General features: G+C 63.3%; 20 non-coding genes across 20 annotated transcripts; all 20 read right to left on the bottom strand.

Annotated features, from left to right (window-relative positions):
- Positions 1–338: 338 nt before the first annotated feature.
- Positions 339–457, bottom strand: LOC141745785 (5S ribosomal RNA). The gene has a single exon (XR_012588054.1). It is a non-coding gene; the product is annotated as a 5S ribosomal RNA (ribosomal RNA).
- Positions 458–1196: 739 nt separating this feature from the next.
- LOC141745874 (5S ribosomal RNA) lies at positions 1197–1315 on the bottom strand. The gene has a single exon (XR_012588141.1). It is a non-coding gene; the product is annotated as a 5S ribosomal RNA (ribosomal RNA).
- Positions 1316–2465: 1150 nt separating this feature from the next.
- On the bottom strand, positions 2466–2584 carry LOC141745691 (5S ribosomal RNA). The gene has a single exon (XR_012587962.1). It is a non-coding gene; the product is annotated as a 5S ribosomal RNA (ribosomal RNA).
- A 578-nt stretch (positions 2585–3162) lies between these two features.
- LOC141745605 (5S ribosomal RNA) lies at positions 3163–3281 on the bottom strand. The gene has a single exon (XR_012587879.1). It is a non-coding gene; the product is annotated as a 5S ribosomal RNA (ribosomal RNA).
- An 834-nt stretch (positions 3282–4115) lies between these two features.
- On the bottom strand, positions 4116–4234 carry LOC141745724 (5S ribosomal RNA). The gene has a single exon (XR_012587994.1). It is a non-coding gene; the product is annotated as a 5S ribosomal RNA (ribosomal RNA).
- Positions 4235–5380: 1146 nt separating this feature from the next.
- LOC141745839 (5S ribosomal RNA) lies at positions 5381–5499 on the bottom strand. Its single transcript, XR_012588107.1, has one exon. It is a non-coding gene; the product is annotated as a 5S ribosomal RNA (ribosomal RNA).
- A 578-nt stretch (positions 5500–6077) lies between these two features.
- LOC141745604 (5S ribosomal RNA) lies at positions 6078–6196 on the bottom strand. Its single transcript, XR_012587878.1, has one exon. It is a non-coding gene; the product is annotated as a 5S ribosomal RNA (ribosomal RNA).
- Positions 6197–7029: 833 nt separating this feature from the next.
- On the bottom strand, positions 7030–7148 carry LOC141745722 (5S ribosomal RNA). Its single transcript, XR_012587992.1, has one exon. It is a non-coding gene; the product is annotated as a 5S ribosomal RNA (ribosomal RNA).
- A 739-nt stretch (positions 7149–7887) lies between these two features.
- On the bottom strand, positions 7888–8007 carry LOC141745809 (5S ribosomal RNA). The gene has a single exon (XR_012588078.1). It is a non-coding gene; the product is annotated as a 5S ribosomal RNA (ribosomal RNA).
- Positions 8008–8585: 578 nt separating this feature from the next.
- LOC141745603 (5S ribosomal RNA) lies at positions 8586–8704 on the bottom strand. Its single transcript, XR_012587877.1, has one exon. It is a non-coding gene; the product is annotated as a 5S ribosomal RNA (ribosomal RNA).
- Positions 8705–9944: 1240 nt separating this feature from the next.
- Positions 9945–10063, bottom strand: LOC141745721 (5S ribosomal RNA). The gene has a single exon (XR_012587991.1). It is a non-coding gene; the product is annotated as a 5S ribosomal RNA (ribosomal RNA).
- Positions 10064–11209: 1146 nt separating this feature from the next.
- LOC141745838 (5S ribosomal RNA) lies at positions 11210–11328 on the bottom strand. The gene has a single exon (XR_012588106.1). It is a non-coding gene; the product is annotated as a 5S ribosomal RNA (ribosomal RNA).
- Positions 11329–11906: 578 nt separating this feature from the next.
- On the bottom strand, positions 11907–12025 carry LOC141745602 (5S ribosomal RNA). The gene has a single exon (XR_012587876.1). It is a non-coding gene; the product is annotated as a 5S ribosomal RNA (ribosomal RNA).
- Positions 12026–12858: 833 nt separating this feature from the next.
- On the bottom strand, positions 12859–12977 carry LOC141745720 (5S ribosomal RNA). The gene has a single exon (XR_012587990.1). It is a non-coding gene; the product is annotated as a 5S ribosomal RNA (ribosomal RNA).
- A 739-nt stretch (positions 12978–13716) lies between these two features.
- Positions 13717–13836, bottom strand: LOC141745808 (5S ribosomal RNA). The gene has a single exon (XR_012588077.1). It is a non-coding gene; the product is annotated as a 5S ribosomal RNA (ribosomal RNA).
- A 578-nt stretch (positions 13837–14414) lies between these two features.
- Positions 14415–14533, bottom strand: LOC141745601 (5S ribosomal RNA). Its single transcript, XR_012587875.1, has one exon. It is a non-coding gene; the product is annotated as a 5S ribosomal RNA (ribosomal RNA).
- Positions 14534–15366: 833 nt separating this feature from the next.
- On the bottom strand, positions 15367–15485 carry LOC141745620 (5S ribosomal RNA). The gene has a single exon (XR_012587893.1). It is a non-coding gene; the product is annotated as a 5S ribosomal RNA (ribosomal RNA).
- Positions 15486–16224: 739 nt separating this feature from the next.
- On the bottom strand, positions 16225–16344 carry LOC141745807 (5S ribosomal RNA). The gene has a single exon (XR_012588076.1). It is a non-coding gene; the product is annotated as a 5S ribosomal RNA (ribosomal RNA).
- A 1045-nt stretch (positions 16345–17389) lies between these two features.
- On the bottom strand, positions 17390–17508 carry LOC141745637 (5S ribosomal RNA). Its single transcript, XR_012587909.1, has one exon. It is a non-coding gene; the product is annotated as a 5S ribosomal RNA (ribosomal RNA).
- A 1150-nt stretch (positions 17509–18658) lies between these two features.
- Positions 18659–18777, bottom strand: LOC141745690 (5S ribosomal RNA). Its single transcript, XR_012587961.1, has one exon. It is a non-coding gene; the product is annotated as a 5S ribosomal RNA (ribosomal RNA).
- Between the last annotated feature and the right edge of the window lie 39 nt (positions 18778–18816).

Below are 18816 nucleotides of genomic sequence, written 5' to 3'. Positions count from 1 at the left end.
CACGGCCCGCAGCCCCACACACCCGCCCGCCTGCCGCAACCACACCCGCACCTGCCCCAACACAGCCCCCCAAAATACTTACACACCGCTCCCACACGCCCCGCGCCCTCCAGCCCCACACACCCACCCGCCTGCCGCAACACCCCACTTGCAACACCAAAACACTCAACACCCCCCCGCCTGCCGGCAAAAGCCTACAACAGCCCAAAAAACCTCCACAAGCCTCCCACGCGCCCCGCAGCCCCACACGCCCACCCGCCTGCCGCAACCACACCCGCACCTGCCCCCCTGACGGACGCAACAGCAAAACGCGCAGCACCCCTCCGCCCGCCGGCAAAAGCCTACAGCACCCGCTATTCCCAGGCGCTCTCCCATCCAAGTACTAACCGGGCCCGACCCTGCTTAGCTTCCGAGATCAGACGGGATCGGGCGTTCTCAGGGTGGTATGGCCGTAGGCACCCCTCTGCCCCACAACAGCCCTCTCCACACCCACCGCCCACACCGCCCTCCCGCACTCACACACACCCCCACGCCCACAACAACGCCTCACACCACACACACACACACAAACACACGCACAACACACGCACCTACCCACAACACACCTCACACAAAACAACACCCCACACGCAACACCCCGCAAAAAATACACACCCCTCACCACACGCACCCTGCCCTACACACACACACACACACGCCTCACCCAACAACACACGCACCTCACACAACACAACACCCCACACACAACACCACTAAGTACTTACACCACACTCACGCACCGCACACGCCCTACAGCCCCACACACCCTCCCTCCTCCCGCAACAACACACGCACCTGCCCCGACGCCTGCCACAATACCCCACTCGCAACACCACAACGCTCGCCAGACGCTCCGCCCGACGCCAAAATCATACAGCACCCAACACCCCAAAAGACCTCCACACCCCTGCTACACGCCCCGCAGCCCCGCACACCCACCCGCCTGCCGCAACACCCCACTCGCAACACCAAAACACTCAACGCCCCCCCGCCTGCCGGCAAAAGCCTACAGCACCCAACAACCCAAAAAACCTCCACAAGCCTCCCACGTGCCCTGCAGCCCCACACACCCACCCACCTGCCGCAACCACACACGCACCTGCCCCCCTGCCGGACGCAACAGCAAAACGCGCAGCACCCCTCCGCCTGCCGGCAAAAGCCTACAGCACCCGCTATTCCCAGGCGCTCTCCCATCCAAGTACTAACCGGGCCCGACCCTGCTTAGCTTCCGAGATCAGACAAGATCGGGCGTTCTCAGGGTGGTATGGCCGTAGGCACCCCTCTGCCCCACAACAGCCCTCTCCACACCCACCGCCCACACCGCCCTCCCGCACTCACACACACCCCCACGCCCACAACAACGCCTCACACCACACACACACACACAAACACACGCACAACACACGCACCTACCCACAACACACCTCACACAAAACAACACCCCACACGCAACACCCCGCAAAAAATACACACCCCTCACCACACGCACCCTGCCCTACACACACACACACACACACACGCCTCACCCAACAACACACGCACCTCACACAACACAACACCCCACACACAACACCACTAAGTACTTACACCACACTCACGCACCGCACACGCCCTACAGCCCCACACACCCTCCCTCCTCCCGCAACAACACGCGCACCTGCCCCGACGCCTGCCACAATACCCCACTCGCAACACCACAACGCTCGCCAGACGCTCCGCCCGACGCCAAAATCATACAGCACCCAACACCCCAAAAGACCTCCACACCCCTGCTACACGCCCCGCAGCCCCGCACACCCACCCGCCTGCCGCAACACCCCACTCGCAACACCAAAACACTCAACGCCCCCCCGCCTGCCGGCAAAAGCCTACAGCACCCAACAACCCAAAAAACCTCCACAAGCCTCCCACGTGCCCTGCAGCCCCACACACCCACCCGCCTGCCGCAACCACACACGCACCTGCCCCCCCGACACAACCCCCCACCCGCAACACCAAAACGCTCAACACCCCTCCGCCCGCCGCCAAAAGCCTACAGCACCCAACATGCCACGCGCAACACTCCAGAAAACCTCCACACCCCTGCCACACGGCCCGCAGCCCCACACACCCGCCCGCTTGCCGCAACTACACCCGCACCTGCCCCAACACAGCCCCCCAAAATACTTACACACCGCTCCCACACGCCCCGCGCCCTCCAGCCCCACACACCCACCCGCCTGCCGCAACACCCCACTCGCAACACCAAAACACTCAACACCCCCCCGCCTGCCGGCAAAAGCCTACAACAGCCCAAAAAACCTCCACAAGCCTCCCACGCGCCCCGCAGCCCCACACGCCCACCCGCCTGCCGCAACCACACCCGCACCTGCCCCCCTGCCGGACGCAACAGCAAAACGCGCAGCACCCCTCCGCCCGCCGGCAAAAGCCTACAGCACCCGGTATTCCCAGGCGGTCTCCCATCCAAGTACTAACCGGGCCCGTCCCTGCTTAGCTTCCGAGATCAGACGAGATCGGGCATTCTCAGGGTGGTATGGCCGTAGGCACCCCTCTGCCCCACAACAGCCCTCTCCACACCCACCGCCCACACCGCCCTCCCGCACTCACACACACCCCCACGCCCACAACAACGCCTCACACCACACACACACACACAAACACACGCACAACACACGCACCTACCCACAACACACCTCACACAAAACAACACCCCACACGCAACACCCCGCAAAAAATACACACCCCTCACCACACGCACCCTGCCCTACACACACACACACACGCCTCACCCAACAATACACGCACCTCACACAACACCCCCCACACAACACCACTAAGTACTTACACCACACTCACGCACCGCACACGCCCTACAGCCCCACACACCCTCCCTCCTCCCGCAACAACACACGCACCTGCCCCGACGCCTGCCACAATACCCCACTCGCAACACCACAACGCTCGCCAGACGTTCCGCCCGACGCCAAAATCATACAGCACCCAACACCCCAAAAGACCTCCACACCCCTGCTACACGCCCCGCAGCCCCGCACACCCACCCGCCTGCCGCAACACCCCACTCGCAACACCAAAACACTCAACGCCCCCCCGCCTGCCGGCAAAAGCCTACAGCACCCGGTATTCCCGGGCGGTCTCCCATCCAAGTACTAACCGGGCCCGACCCTGCTTAGCTTCCGAGATCAGACGAGATCGGGCGTTCTCAGGGTGGTATGGCCGTAGGCACCCCTCTGCCCCACAACAGCCCTCTCCACACCCACCGCCCACACCGCCCTCCCGCACTCACACACACCCCCACGCCCACAACAACGCCTCACACCACACACACACACACAAACACACGCACAACACACGCACCTACCCACAACACACCTCACACAAAACAACACCCCACACGCAACACCCCGCAAAAAATACACACCCCTCACCACACGCACCCTGCCCTACACACACACACACACACGCCTCACCCAACAACACACGCACCTCACACAACACAACACCCCACACACAACACCACTAAGTACTTACACCACGCACATGCACCGCACACGACCTACAGCCCCACACACCCTCCCTCCTCCCGCAACAACACACGCACCTGCCCCGACGCCTGCCACAATACCCCACTCGCAACAGCACAACGCTCGCCAGACGCTCCGCCCGACGCCAAAATCATACAGCACCCAACACCCCAAAAGACCTCCACACCCCTGCCACACGGCCCGCAGCCCCACACACCCGCCCGCCTGCCGCAACTACACCCGCACCTGCCCCAACACAGCCCCCCCAAAATACTTACACACCACTCCCACACGCCCCGCGCCCTCCAGCCCCACACACCCACCCGCCTGCCGCAACACCCCACTCGCAACACCAAAACACTCAACACCCCCCCGCCTGCCGGCAAAAGCCTACAACAGCCCAAAAAACCTCCACAAGCCTCCCACGCGCCCCGCAGCCCCACACGCCCACCCGCCTGCCGCAACCACACCCGCACCTGCCCCCCTGCCGGACGCAACAGCAAAACGCGCAGCACCCCTCCGCCCGCCGGCAAAAGCCTACAGCACCCGGTATTCCCAGGCGGTCTCCCATCCAAGTACTAACCGGGCGCAACCCTGCTTAGCTTCCGAGATCAGACGAGATCGGGCGTTCTCAGGGTGGTATGGCCGTAGGCACCCCTCTGCCCCACAACAGCCCTCTCCACACCCACCGCCCACACCGCCCTCCCGCACTCACACACACCCCCACGCCCACAACAACGCCTCACACCACACACACACACACAAACACACGCACAACACACGCACCTACCCACAACACACCTCACACAAAACAACACCCCACACACAACACCCCGCAAAAAATACACACCCCTCACCACACGCACCCTGCCCTACACACACACACACACACGCCTCACCCAACAACACACGCACCTCACACAACACAACACGCCACACACAACACCACTAAGTACTTACACCACACTCACGCACCGCACACGCCCTACAGCCCCACACACCCTCCCTCCTCCCGCAACAACACACGCACCTGCCCCGACGCCTGCCACAATACCCCACTCGCAACACCACAACGCTCGCCAGACGCTCCGCCCGACGCCAAAATCATACAGCACCCAACACCCCAAAAGACCTCCACACCCCTGCTACACGCCCCGCAGCCCCGCACACCCACCCGCCTGCCGCAACACCCCACTCGCAACACCAAAACACTCAACGCCCCCCCGCCTGCCGGCAAAAGCCTACAGCACCCAACAACCCAAAAAACCTCCACAAGCCTCCCACGTGCCCTGCAGCCCCACACACCCACCCGCCTGCCGCAACCACACACGCACCTGCCCCCCCGACACAACCCCCCACCCGCAACACCAAAACGCTCAACACCCCTCCGCCCGCCGCCAAAAGCCTACAGCACCCAACATGCCACGCGCAACACTCCAGAAAACCTCCACACCCCTGCCACACGGCCCGCAGCCCCACACACCCGCCCGCTTGCCGCAACTACACCCGCACCTGCCCCAACACAGCCCCCCAAAATACTTACACACCGCTCCCACACGCCCCGCGCCCTCCAGCCCCACACACCCACCCGCCTGCCGCAACACCCCACTCGCAACACCAAAACACTCAACACCCCCCCGCCTGCCGGCAAAAGCCTACAACAGCCCAAAAAACCTCCACAAGCCTCCCACGCGCCCCGCAGCCCCACACGCCCACCCGCCTGCCGCAACCACACCCGCACCTGCCCCCCTGCCGGACGCAACAGCAAAACGCGCAGCACCCCTCCGCCCGCCGGCAAAAGCCTACAGCACCCGGTATTCCCAGGCCCTCGCCCATCCAAGTACTAACCGGGCCCGACCCTGCTTAGCTTCCGAGATCAGACGAGATCGGGCGTTCTCAGGGTGGTATGGCCGTAGGCACCCCTCTGCCCCACAACAGCCCTCTCCACACCCACCGCCCACACCGCCCTCCCGCACTCACACACACCCCCACGCCCACAACAACGCCTCACACCACACACACACACACAAACACACGCACAACACACGCACCTACCCACAACACACCTCACACAAAACAACACCCCACACGCAACACCCCGCAAAAAATACACACCCCTCACCACACGCACCCTGCCCTACACACACACACACACGCCTCACCCAACAATACACGCACCTCACACAACACCCCCCACACAACACCACTAAGTACTTACACCACACTCACGCACCGCACACGCCCTACAGCCCCACACACCCTCCCTCCTCCCGCAACAACACACGCACCTGCCCCGACGCCTGCCACAATACCCCACTCGCAACACCACAACGCTCACCAGACGTTCCGCCCGACGCCAAAATCATACAGCACCCAACACCCCAAAAGACCTCCACACCCCTGCTACACGCCCCGCAGCCCCGCACACCCACCCGCCTGCCGCAACACCCCACTCGCAACACCAAAACACTCAACGCCCCCCCGCCTGCCGGCAAAAGCCTACAGCACCCGGTATTCCCGGGCGGTCTCCCATCCAAGTACTAACCGGGCCCGACCCTGCTTAGCTTCCGAGATCAGACGAGATCGGGCGTTCTCAGGGTGGTATGGCCGTAGGCACCCCTCTGCCCCACAACAGCCCTCTCCACACCCACCGCCCACACCGCCCTCCCGCACTCACACACACCCCCACGCCCACAACAACGCCTCACACCACACACACACACACAAACACACGCACAACACACGCACCTACCCACAACACACCTCACACAAAACAACACCCCACACGCAACACCCCGCAAAAAATACACACCCCTCACCACACGCACCCTGCCCTACACACACACACACACACGCCTCACCCAACAACACACGCACCTCACACAACACAACACCCCACACACAACACCACTAAGTACTTACACCACGCACATGCACCGCACACGACCTACAGCCCCACACACCCTCCCTCCTCCCGCAACAACACACGCACCTGCCCCGACGCCTGCCACAATACCCCACTCGCAACAGCACAACGCTCGCCAGACGCTCCGCCCGACGCCAAAATCATACAGCACCCAACACCCCAAAAGACCTCCACACCCCTGCCACACGGCCCGCAGCCCCACACACCCGCCCGCCTGCCGCAACTACACCCGCACCTGCCCCAACACAGCCCCCCAAAATACTTACACACCACTCCCACACGCCCCGCGCCCTCCAGCCCCACACACCCACCCGCCTGCCGCAACACCCCACTCGCAACACCAAAACACTCAACACCCCCCCGCCTGCCGGCAAAAGCCTACAACAGCCCAAAAAACCTCCACAAGCCTCCCACGCGCCCCGCAGCCCCACACGCCCACCCGCCTGCCGCAACCACACCCGCACCTGCCCCCCTGCCGGACGCAACAGCAAAACGCGCAGCACCCCTCCGCCCGCCGGCAAAAGCCTACAGCACCCGGTATTCCCAGGCGGTCTCCCATCCAAGTACTAACCGGGCGCAACCCTGCTTAGCTTCCGAGATCAGACGAGATCGGGCGTTCTCAGGGTGGTATGGCCGTAGGCACCCCTCTGCCCCACAACAGCCCTCTCCACACCCACCGCCCACACCGCCCTCCCGCACTCACACACACCCCCACGCCCACAACAACGCCTCACACCACACACACACACACAAACACACGCACAACACACGCACCTACCCACAACACACCTCACACAAAACAACACCCCACACACAACACCCCGCAAAAAATACACACCCCTCACCACACGCACCCTGCCCTACACACACACACACACACGCCTCACCCAACAACACACGCACCTCACACAACACAACACGCCACACACAACACCACTAAGTACTTACACCAAACTCACGCACCGCACACGCCCTACAGCCCCACACACCCTCCCTCCTCCCGCAACAACACACGCACCTGCCCCGACGCCTGCCACAATACCCCACTCGCAACACCACAACGCTCGCCAGACGCTCCGCCCGACGCCAAAATCATACAGCACCCAACACCCCAAAAGACCTCCACACCCCTGCTACACGCCCCGCAGCCCCGCACACCCACCCGCCTGCCGCAACACCCCACTCGCAACACCAAAACACTCAACGCCCCCCCGCCTGCCGGCAAAAGCCTACAGCACCCAACAACCCAAAAAACCTCCACAAGCCTCCCACGCGCCCCGCAGCCCCACACGCCCACCCGCCTGCCGCAACCACACCCGCACCTGCCCCCCTGCCGGACGCAACAGCAAAACGCGCAGCACCTCTCCGCCCGCCGGCAAAAGCCTACAGCACCCGGTATTCCCAGGCGGTCTACCCATCCAAGTACTAACCGGGCCCGACCCTGCTTAGCTTCCGAGATCAGACGGGATTGGGCGTTCTCAGGGTGGTATGGCCGTAGGCACCCCTCTGCCCCACAACAGCCCTCTCCACACCCACCGCCCACACCGCCCTCCCGCACTCACACACACCCCCACGCCCACAACAACGCCTCACACCACACACACACACACAAACACACGCACAACACACGCACCTACCCACAACACACCTCACACAAAACAACACCCCACACGCAACACCCCGCAAAAAATACACACCCCTCACCACACGCACCCTGCCCTACACACACACACACACGCCTCACCCAACAATACACGCACCTCACACAACACCCCCCACACAACACCACTAAGTACTTACACCACACTCACGCACCGCACACGCCCTACAGCCCCACACACCCTCCCTCCTCCCGCAACAACACACGCACCTGCCCCGACGCCTGCCACAATACCCCACTCGCAACACCACAACGCTCGCCAGACGTTCCGCCCGACGCCAAAATCATACAGCACCCAACACCCCAAAAGACCTCCACACCCCTGCTACACGCCCCGCAGCCCCGCACACCCACCCGCCTGCCGCAACACCCCACTCGCAACACCAAAACACTCAACGCCCCCCCGCCTGCCGGCAAAAGCCTACAGCACCCGGTATTCCCGGGCGGTCTCCCATCCAAGTACTAACCGGGCCCGACCCTGCTTAGCTTCCGAGATCAGACGAGATCGGGCGTTCTCAGGGTGGTATGGCCGTAGGCACCCCTCTGCCCCACAACAGCCCTCTCCACACCCACCGCCCACACCGCCCTCCCGCACTCACACACACCCCCACGCCCACAACAACGCCTCACACCACACACACACACACAAACACACGCACAACACACGCACCTACCCACAACACACCTCACACAAAACAACACCCCACACGCAACACCCCGCAAAAAATACACACCCCTCACCACACGCACCCTGCCCTACACACACACACACACACGCCTCACCCAACAACACACGCACCTCACACAACACAACACCCCACACACAACACCACTAAGTACTTACACCACGCACATGCACCGCACACGACCTACAGCCCCACACACCCTCCCTCCTCCCGCAACAACACACGCACCTGCCCCGACGCCTGCCACAATACCCCACTCGCAACAGCACAACGCTCGCCAGACGCTCCGCCCGACGCCAAAATCATACAGCACCCAACACCCCAAAAGACCTCCACACCCCTGCCACACGGCCCGCAGCCCCACACACCCGCCCGCCTGCCGCAACTACACCCGCACCTGCCCCAACACAGCCCCCCAAAATACTTACACACCACTCCCACACGCCCCGCGCCCTCCAGCCCCACACACCCACCCGCCTGCCGCAACACCCCACTCGCAACACCAAAACACTCAACACCCCCCCGCCTGCCGGCAAAAGCCTACAACAACCCAAAAAACCTCCACAAGCCTCCCACGTGCCCTGCAGCCCCACACACCCACCCGCCTGCCGCAACCACACACGCACCTGCCCCCCCGACACAACCCCCCACCCGCAACACCAAAACGCTCAACACCCCTCCACCCGCCGCCAAAAGCCTACAGCACCCAACATGCCACGCGCAACACTCCAGAAAACCTCCACACCCCTGCCACACGGCCCGCAGCCCCACACACCCGCCCGCCTGCCGCAACTACACCCGCACCTGCCCCAACACAGCCCCCCAAAATACTTACACACCACTCCCACACGCCCCGCGCCCTCCAGCCCCACACACCCACCCGCCTGCCGCAACACCCCACTCGCAACACCAAAACACTCAACACCCCCCCGCCTGCCGGCAAAAGCCTACAACAGCCCAAAAAACCTCCACAAGCCTCCCACGCGCCCCGCAGCCCCACACGCCCACCCGCCTGCCGCAACCACACCCGCACCTGCCCCCCTGCCGGACGCAACAGCAAAACGCGCAGCACCCCTCCGCCCGCCGGCAAAAGCCTACAGCACCCGGTATTCCCAGGCGGTCTCCCATCCAAGTACTAACCGGGCGCAACCCTGCTTAGCTTCCGAGATCAGACGAGATCGGGCGTTCTCAGGGTGGTATGGCCGTAGGCACCCCTCTGCCCCACAACAGCCCTCTCCACACCCACCGCCCACACCGCCCTCCCGCACTCACACACACCCCCACGCCCACAACAACGCCTCACACCACACACACACACACAAACACACGCACAACACACGCACCTACCCACAACACACCTCACACAAAACAACACCCCACACGCAACACCCCGCAAAAAATACACACCCCTCACCACACGCACCCTGCCCTACACACACACACACACACGCCTCACCCAACAACACACGCACCTCACACAACACAACACGCCACACACAACACCACTAAGTACTTACACCACACTCACGCACCGCACACGCCCTACAGCCCCACACACCCTCCCTCCTCCCGCAACAACACACGCACCTGCCCCGACGCCTGCCACAATACCCCACTCGCAACACCACAACGCTCGCCAGACGCTCCGCCCGACGCCAAAATCATACAGCACCCAACACCCCAAAAGACCTCCACACCCCTGCTACACGCCCCGCAGCCCCGCACACCCACCCGCCTGCCGCAACACCCCACTCGCAACACCAAAACACTCAACGCCCCCCCGCCTGCCGGCAAAAGCCTACAGCACCCAACAACCCAAAAAACCTCCACAAGCCTCCCACGTGCCCTGCAGCCCCACACACCCACCCGCCTGCCGCAACCACACACGCACCTGCCCCCCCGACACAACCCCCCACCCGCAACACCAAAACGCTCAACACCCCTCCGCCCGCCGCCAAAAGCCTACAGCACCCAACATGCCACGCGCAACACTCCAGAAAACCTCCACACCCCTGCCACACGGCCCGCAGCCCCACACACCCGCCCGCTTGCCGCAACTACACCCGCACCTGCCCCAACACAGCCCCCCAAAATACTTACACACCGCTCCCACACGCCCCGCGCCCTCCAGCCCCACACACCCACCCGCCTGCCGCAACACCCCACTCGCAACACCAAAACACTCAACACCCCCCCGCCTGCCGGCAAAAGCCTACAACAGCCCAAAAAACCTCCACAAGCCTCCCACGCGCCCCGCAGCCCCACACGCCCACCCGCCTGCCGCAACCACACCCGCACCTGCCCCCCTGCCGGACGCAACAGCAAAACGCGCAGCACCCCTCCGCCCGCCGGCAAAAGCCTACAGCACCCGGTATTCCCAGGCCCTCGCCCATCCAAGTACTAACCGGGCCCGACCCTGCTTAGCTTCCGAGATCAGACGAGATCGGGCGTTCTCAGGGTGGTATGGCCGTAGGCACCCCTCTGCCCCACAACAGCCCTCTCCACACCCACCGCCCACACCGCCCTCCCGCACTCACACACACCCCCACGCCCACAACAACGCCTCACACCACACACACACACACAAACACACGCACAACACACGCACCTACCCACAACACACCTCACACAAAACAACACCCCACACGCAACACCCCGCAAAAAATACACACCCCTCACCACACGCACCCTGCCCTACACACACACACACACGCCTCACCCAACAATACACGCACCTCACACAACACCCCCCACACAACACCACTAAGTACTTACACCACACTCACGCACCGCACACGCCCTACAGCCCCACACACCCTCCCTCCTCCCGCAACAACACACGCACCTGCCCCGACGCCTGCCACAATACCCCACTCGCAACACCACAACGCTCACCAGACGTTCCGCCCGACGCCAAAATCATACAGCACCCAACACCCCAAAAGACCTCCACACCCCTGCTACACGCCCCGCAGCCCCGCACACCCACCCGCCTGCCGCAACACCCCACTCGCAACACCAAAACACTCAACGCCCCCCCGCCTGCCGGCAAAAGCCTACAGCACCCGGTATTCCCGGGCGGTCTCCCATCCAAGTACTAACCGGGCCCGACCCTGCTTAGCTTCCGAGATCAGACGAGATCGGGCGTTCTCAGGGTGGTATGGCCGTAGGCACCCCTCTGCCCCACAACAGCCCTCTCCACACCCACCGCCCACACCGCCCTCCCGCACTCACACACACCCCCACGCCCACAACAACGCCTCACACCACACACACACACACAAACACACGCACAACACACGCACCTACCCACAACACACCTCACACAAAACAACACCCCACACGCAACACCCCGCAAAAAATACACACCCCTCACCACACGCACCCTGCCCTACACACACACACACACACGCCTCACCCAACAACACACGCACCTCACACAACACAACACCCCACACACAACACCACTAAGTACTTACACCACGCACATGCACCGCACACGACCTACAGCCCCACACACCCTCCCTCCTCCCGCAACAACACACGCACCTGCCCCGACGCCTGCCACAATACCCCACTCGCAACAGCACAACGCTCGCCAGACGCTCCGCCCGACGCCAAAATCATACAGCACCCAACACCCCAAAAGACCTCCACACCCCTGCCACACGGCCCGCAGCCCCACACACCCGCCCGCCTGCCGCAACTACACCCGCACCTGCCCCAACACAGCCCCCCAAAATACTTACACACCACTCCCACACGCCCCGCGCCCTCCAGCCCCACACACCCACCCGCCTGCCGCAACACCCCACTCGCAACACCAAAACACTCAACACCCCCCCGCCTGCCGGCAAAAGCCTACAACAGCCCAAAAAACCTCCACAAGCCTCCCACGCGCCCCGCAGCCCCACACGCCCACCCGCCTGCCGCAACCACACCCGCACCTGCCCCCCTGCCGGACGCAACAGCAAAACGCGCAGCACCCCTCCGCCCGCCGGCAAAAGCCTACAGCACCCGGTATTCCCAGGCGGTCTCCCATCCAAGTACTAACCGGGCGCAACCCTGCTTAGCTTCCGAGATCAGACGAGATCGGGCGTTCTCAGGGTGGTATGGCCGTAGGCACCCCTCTGCCCCACAACAGCCCTCTCCACACCCACCGCCCACACCGCCCTCCCGCACTCACACACACCCCCACGCCCACAACAACGCCTCACACCACACACACACACACAAACACACGCACAACACACGCACCTACCCACAACACACCTCACACAAAACAACACCCCACACACAACACCCCGCAAAAAATACACACCCCTCACCACACGCACCCTGCCCTACACACACACACACACACGCCTCACCCAACAACACACGCACCTCACACAACACAACACGCCACACACAACACCACTAAGTACTTACACCAAACTCACGCACCGCACACGCCCTACAGCCCCACACACCCTCCCTCCTCCCGCAACAACACACGCACCTGCCCCGACGCCTGCCACAATACCCCACTCGCAACACCACAACGCTCGCCAGACGCTCCGCCCGACGCCAAAATCATACAGCACCCAACACCCCAAAAGACCTCCACACCCCTGCTACACGCCCCGCAGCCCCGCACACCCACCCGCCTGCCGCAACACCCCACTCGCAACACCAAAACACTCAACGCCCCCCCGCCTGCCGGCAAAAGCCTACAGCACCCAACAACCCAAAAAACCTCCACAAGCCTCCCACGCGCCCCGCAGCCCCACACGCCCACCCGCCTGCCGCAACCACACCCGCACCTGCCCCCCTGCCGGACGCAACAGCAAAACGCGCAGCACCTCTCCGCCCGCCGGCAAAAGCCTACAGCACCCGGTATTCCCAGGCGGTCTACCCATCCAAGTACTAACCGGGCCCGACCCTGCTTAGCTTCCGAGATCAGACGGGATTGGGCGTTCTCAGGGTGGTATGGCCGTAGGCACCCCTCTGCCCCACAACAGCCCTCTCCACACCCACCGCCCACACCGCCCTCCCGCACTCACACACACCCCCACGCCCACAACAACGCCTCACACCACACACACACACACAAACACACGCACAACACACGCACCTACCCACAACACACCTCACACAAAACAACACCCCACACGCAACACCCCGCAAAAAATACACACCCCTCACCACACGCACCCTGCCCTACACACACACACACACGCCTCACCCAACAATACACGCACCTCACACAACACCCCCCACACAACACCACTAAGTACTTACACCACACTCACGCACCGCACACGCCCTACAGCCCCACACACCCTCCCTCCTCCCGCAACAACACACGCACCTGCCCCGACGCCTGCCACAATACCCCACTCGCAACACCACAACGCTCGCCAGACGTTCCGCCCGACGCCAAAATCATACAGCACCCAACACCCCAAAAGACCTCCACACCCCTGCTACACGCCCCGCAGCCCCGCACACCCACCCGCCTGCCGCAACACCCCACTCGCAACACCAAAACACTCAACGCCCCCCCGCCTGCCGGCAAAAGCCTACAGCACCCGGTATTCCCGGGCGGTCTCCCATCCAAGTACTAACCGGGCCCGACCCTGCTTAGCTTCCGAGATCAGACGAGATCGGGCGTTCTCAGGGTGGTATGGCCGTAGGCACCCCTCTGCCCCACAACAGCCCTCTCCACACCCACCGCCCACACCGCCCTCCCGCACTCACACACACCCCCACGCCCACAACAACGCCTCACACCACACACACACACACAAACACACGCACAACACACGCACCTACCCACAACACACCTCACACAAAACAACACCCCACACGCAACACCCCGCAAAAAATACACACCCCTCACCACACGCACCCTGCCCTACACACACACACACACACGCCTCACCCAACAACACACGCACCTCACACAACACAACACCCCACACACAACACCACTAAGTACTTACACCACGCACATGCACCGCACACGACCTACAGCCCCACACACCCTCCCTCCTCCCGCAACAACACACGCACCTGCCCCGACGCCTGCCACAATACCCCACTCGCAACAGCACAACGCTCGCCAGACGCTCCGCCCGACGCCAAAATCATACAGCACCCAACACCCCAAAAGACCTCCACACCCCTGCCACACGGCCCGCAGCCCCACACACCCGCCCGCCTGCCGCAACTACACCCGCACCTGCCCCAACACAGCCCCCCAAAATACTTACACACCACTCCCACACGCCCCGCGCCCTCCAGCCCCACACACCCACCCGCCTGCCGCAACACCCCACTCGCAACACCAAAACACTCAACACCCCCCCGCCTGCCGGCAAAAGCCTACAACAGCCCAAAAAACCTCCACAAGCCTCCCACGCGCCCCGCAGCCCCACACGCCCACCCGCCTGCCGCAACCACACCCGCACCTGCCCCCCTGCCGGACGCAACAGCAAAACGCGCAGCACCCCTCCGCCCGCCGGCAAAAGCCTACAGCACCCGGTATTCCCAGGCGGTCTCCCATCCAAGTACTAACCGGGCCCGACCCTGCTTAGCTTCCGAGATCAGACGAGATCGGGCGTTCTCAGGGTGGTATGGCCGTAGGCACCCCTCTGCCCCACAACAGCCCTCTCCACACCCACCGCCCACACCGCCCTCCCGCACTCACACACACCCCCACGCCCACAACAACGCCTCACACCACACACACACACACAAACACACGCACAACACACGCACCTACCCACAACACACCTCACACAAAACAACACCCCACACACAACACCCCGCAAAAAATACACACCCCTCACCACACGCACCCTGCCCTACACACACACACACACACGCCTCACCCAACAACACACGCACCTCACACAACACAACACGCCACACACAACACCACTAAGTACTTACACCACACTCACGCACCGCACACGCCCTACAGCCCCACACACCCTCCCTCCTCCCGCAACAACACACGCACCTGCCCCGACGCCTGCCACAATACCCCACTCGCAACACCACAACGCTCGCCAGACGCTCCGCCCGACGCCAAAATCATACAGCACCCAACACCCCAAAAGACCTCCACACCCCTGCTACACGCCCCGCAGCCCCGCACACCCACCCGCCTGCCGCAACACCCCACTCGCAACACCAAAACACTCAACGCCCCCCCGCCTGCCGGCAAAAGCCTACAGCACCCAACAACCCAAAAAACCTCCACAAGCCTCCCACGCGCCCCGCAGCCCCACACGCCCACCCGCCTGCCGCAACCACACCCGCACCTGCCCCCCTGCCGGACGCAACAGCAAAACGCGCAGCACCCCTCCGCCCGCCGGCAAAAGCCTACAGCACCCGGTATTCCCAGGCGGTCTACCCATCCAAGTACTAACCGGGCCCGACCCTGCTTAGCTTCCGAGATCAGACGGGATTGGGCGTTCTCAGGGTGGTATGGCCGTAGGCACCCCTCTGCCCCACAACAGCCCTCTCCACACCCACCGCCCACACCGCCCTCCCGCACTCACACACACCCCCACGCCCACAACAACGCCTCACACCACACACACACACACAAACACACGCACAACACACGCACCTACCCACAACACACCTCACACAAAACAACACCCCACACGCAACACCCCGCAAAAAATACACACCCCTCACCACACGCACCCTGCCCTACACACACACACACACACGCCTCACCCAACAACACACGCACCTCACACAACACAACACCCCACACACAACACCACTAAGTACTTACACCACACTCACGCACCGCACACGCCCTACAGCCCCACACACCCTCCCTCCTCCCGCAACAACACACGCACCTGCCCCGACGCCTGCCACAATACCCCACTCGCAACACCACAACGCTCGCCAGACGCTCCGCCCGACGCCAAAATCATACAGCACCCAACACCCCAAAAGACCTCCACACCCCTGCTACACGCCCCGCAGCCCCGCACACCCACCCGCCTGCCGCAACACCCCACTCGCAACACCAAAACACTCAACGCCCCCCCGCCTGCCGGCAAAAGCCTACAGCACCCAACAACCCAAAAAACCTCCACAAGCCTCCCACGTGCCCTGCAGCCCCACACACCCACCCGCCTGCCGCAACCACACACGCACCTGCCCCCCCGACACAACCCCCCACCCGCAACACCAAAACGCTCAACACCCCTCCGCCCGCCGCCAAAAGCCTACAGCACCCAACATGCCACGCGCAACACTCCAGAAAACCTCCACACCCCTGCCACACGGCCCGCAGCCCCACACACCCGCCCGCTTGCCGCAACACCCCACTCGCAACACCAAAACACTCAACACCCCCCCGCCTGCCGGCAAAAGCCTACAACAGCCCAAAAAACCTCCACAAGCCTCCCACACGCCCCGCAGCCCCACACGCCCACCCGCCTGCCGCAACCACACCCGCACCTGCCCCCCTGCCGGACGCAACAGCAAAACGCGCAGCACCCCTCCGCCCGCCGGCAAAAGCCTACAGCACCCGGTATTCCCAGGCGGTCTCCCATCCAAGTACTAACCGGGCCCGACCCTGCTTAGCTTCCGAGATCAGACGAGATCGGGCATTCTCAGGGTGGTATGGCCGTAGGCACCCCTCTGCCCCACAACAGCCCTCTCCACACCCACCGCCCACACCGCCCTCCCGCACTCACACACACCCCCACGCCCACAACAACGCCTCACACCACACACACACACACAAACACACGCACAACACACGCACCTACCCACAACACACCTCACACAAAACAACACCCCACACGCAACACCCCGCAAAAAATACACACCCCTCACCACACGCACCCTGCCCTACACACACACACACACACACACGCCTCACCCAACAACACACGCACCTCACACAACACAACACCCCACACACAACACCACTAAGTACTTACACCACACTCACGCACCGCACACGCCCTACAGCCCCACACACCCTCCCTCCTCCCGCAACAACACGCGCACCTGCCCCGACGCCTGCCACAATACCCCACTCGCAACACCACAACGCTCGCCAGACGCTCCGCCCGACGCCAAAATCATACAGCACCCAACACCCCAAAAGACCTCCACACCCCTGCTACACGCCCCGCAGCCCCGCACACCCACCCGCCTGCCGCAACACCCCACTCGCAACACCAAAACACTCAACGCCCCCCCGCCTGCCGGCAAAAGCCTACAGCACCCAACAACCCAAAAAACCTCCACAAGCCTCCCACGTGCCCTGCAGCCCCACACACCCACCCGCCTGCCGCAACCACACACGCACCTGCCCCCCCGACACAACCCCCCACCCGCAACACCAAAACGCTCAACACCCCTCCGCCCGCCGCCAAAAGCCTACAGCACCCAACATGCCACGCGCAACACTCCAGAAAACCTCCACACCCCTGCCACACGGCCCGCAGCCCCACACACCCGCCCGCTTGCCGCAACTACACCCGCACCTGCCCCAACACAGCCTCCCAAAATACTTACACACCACTCCCACACGCCCCGCGCCCTCCAGCCCCACACACCCACCCGCCTGCCGCAACACCGCACTCGCAACACCAAAACACTCAACGCCCCCCCGCCTGCCGGCAAAAGCCTACAACAGCCCAAAAAACCTCCACAAGCCTCCCACGCGCCCCGCAGCCCCACACGCCCACCCGCCTGCCGCAACCACACCCGCACCTGCCCCCCTGCCGGACGCAACAGCAAAACGCGCAGCACCCCTCCGCCCGCCGGCAAAAGCCTACAGCACCCGCTATTCCCAGGCGGTCTCCCATCCAAGTACTAACCGGGCCCGACCCTGCTTAGCTTCCGAGATCAGACGAGATCGGGCGTTCTCAGGGTGGTATGGCCGTAGGCACCCCTCTGCCCCACAACAGCCCTCTCCACACCCACCGC

This window comes from Larus michahellis, chromosome 6, assembly GCF_964199755.1.
Source record: "Larus michahellis chromosome 6, bLarMic1.1, whole genome shotgun sequence".
NCBI classification, from domain to species: Eukaryota; Metazoa; Chordata; class Aves; order Charadriiformes; family Laridae; genus Larus; species Larus michahellis.
Note: the sequence above shows the minus strand (reverse complement) of the source record. Positions and strands in the feature narration are given on the sequence as shown.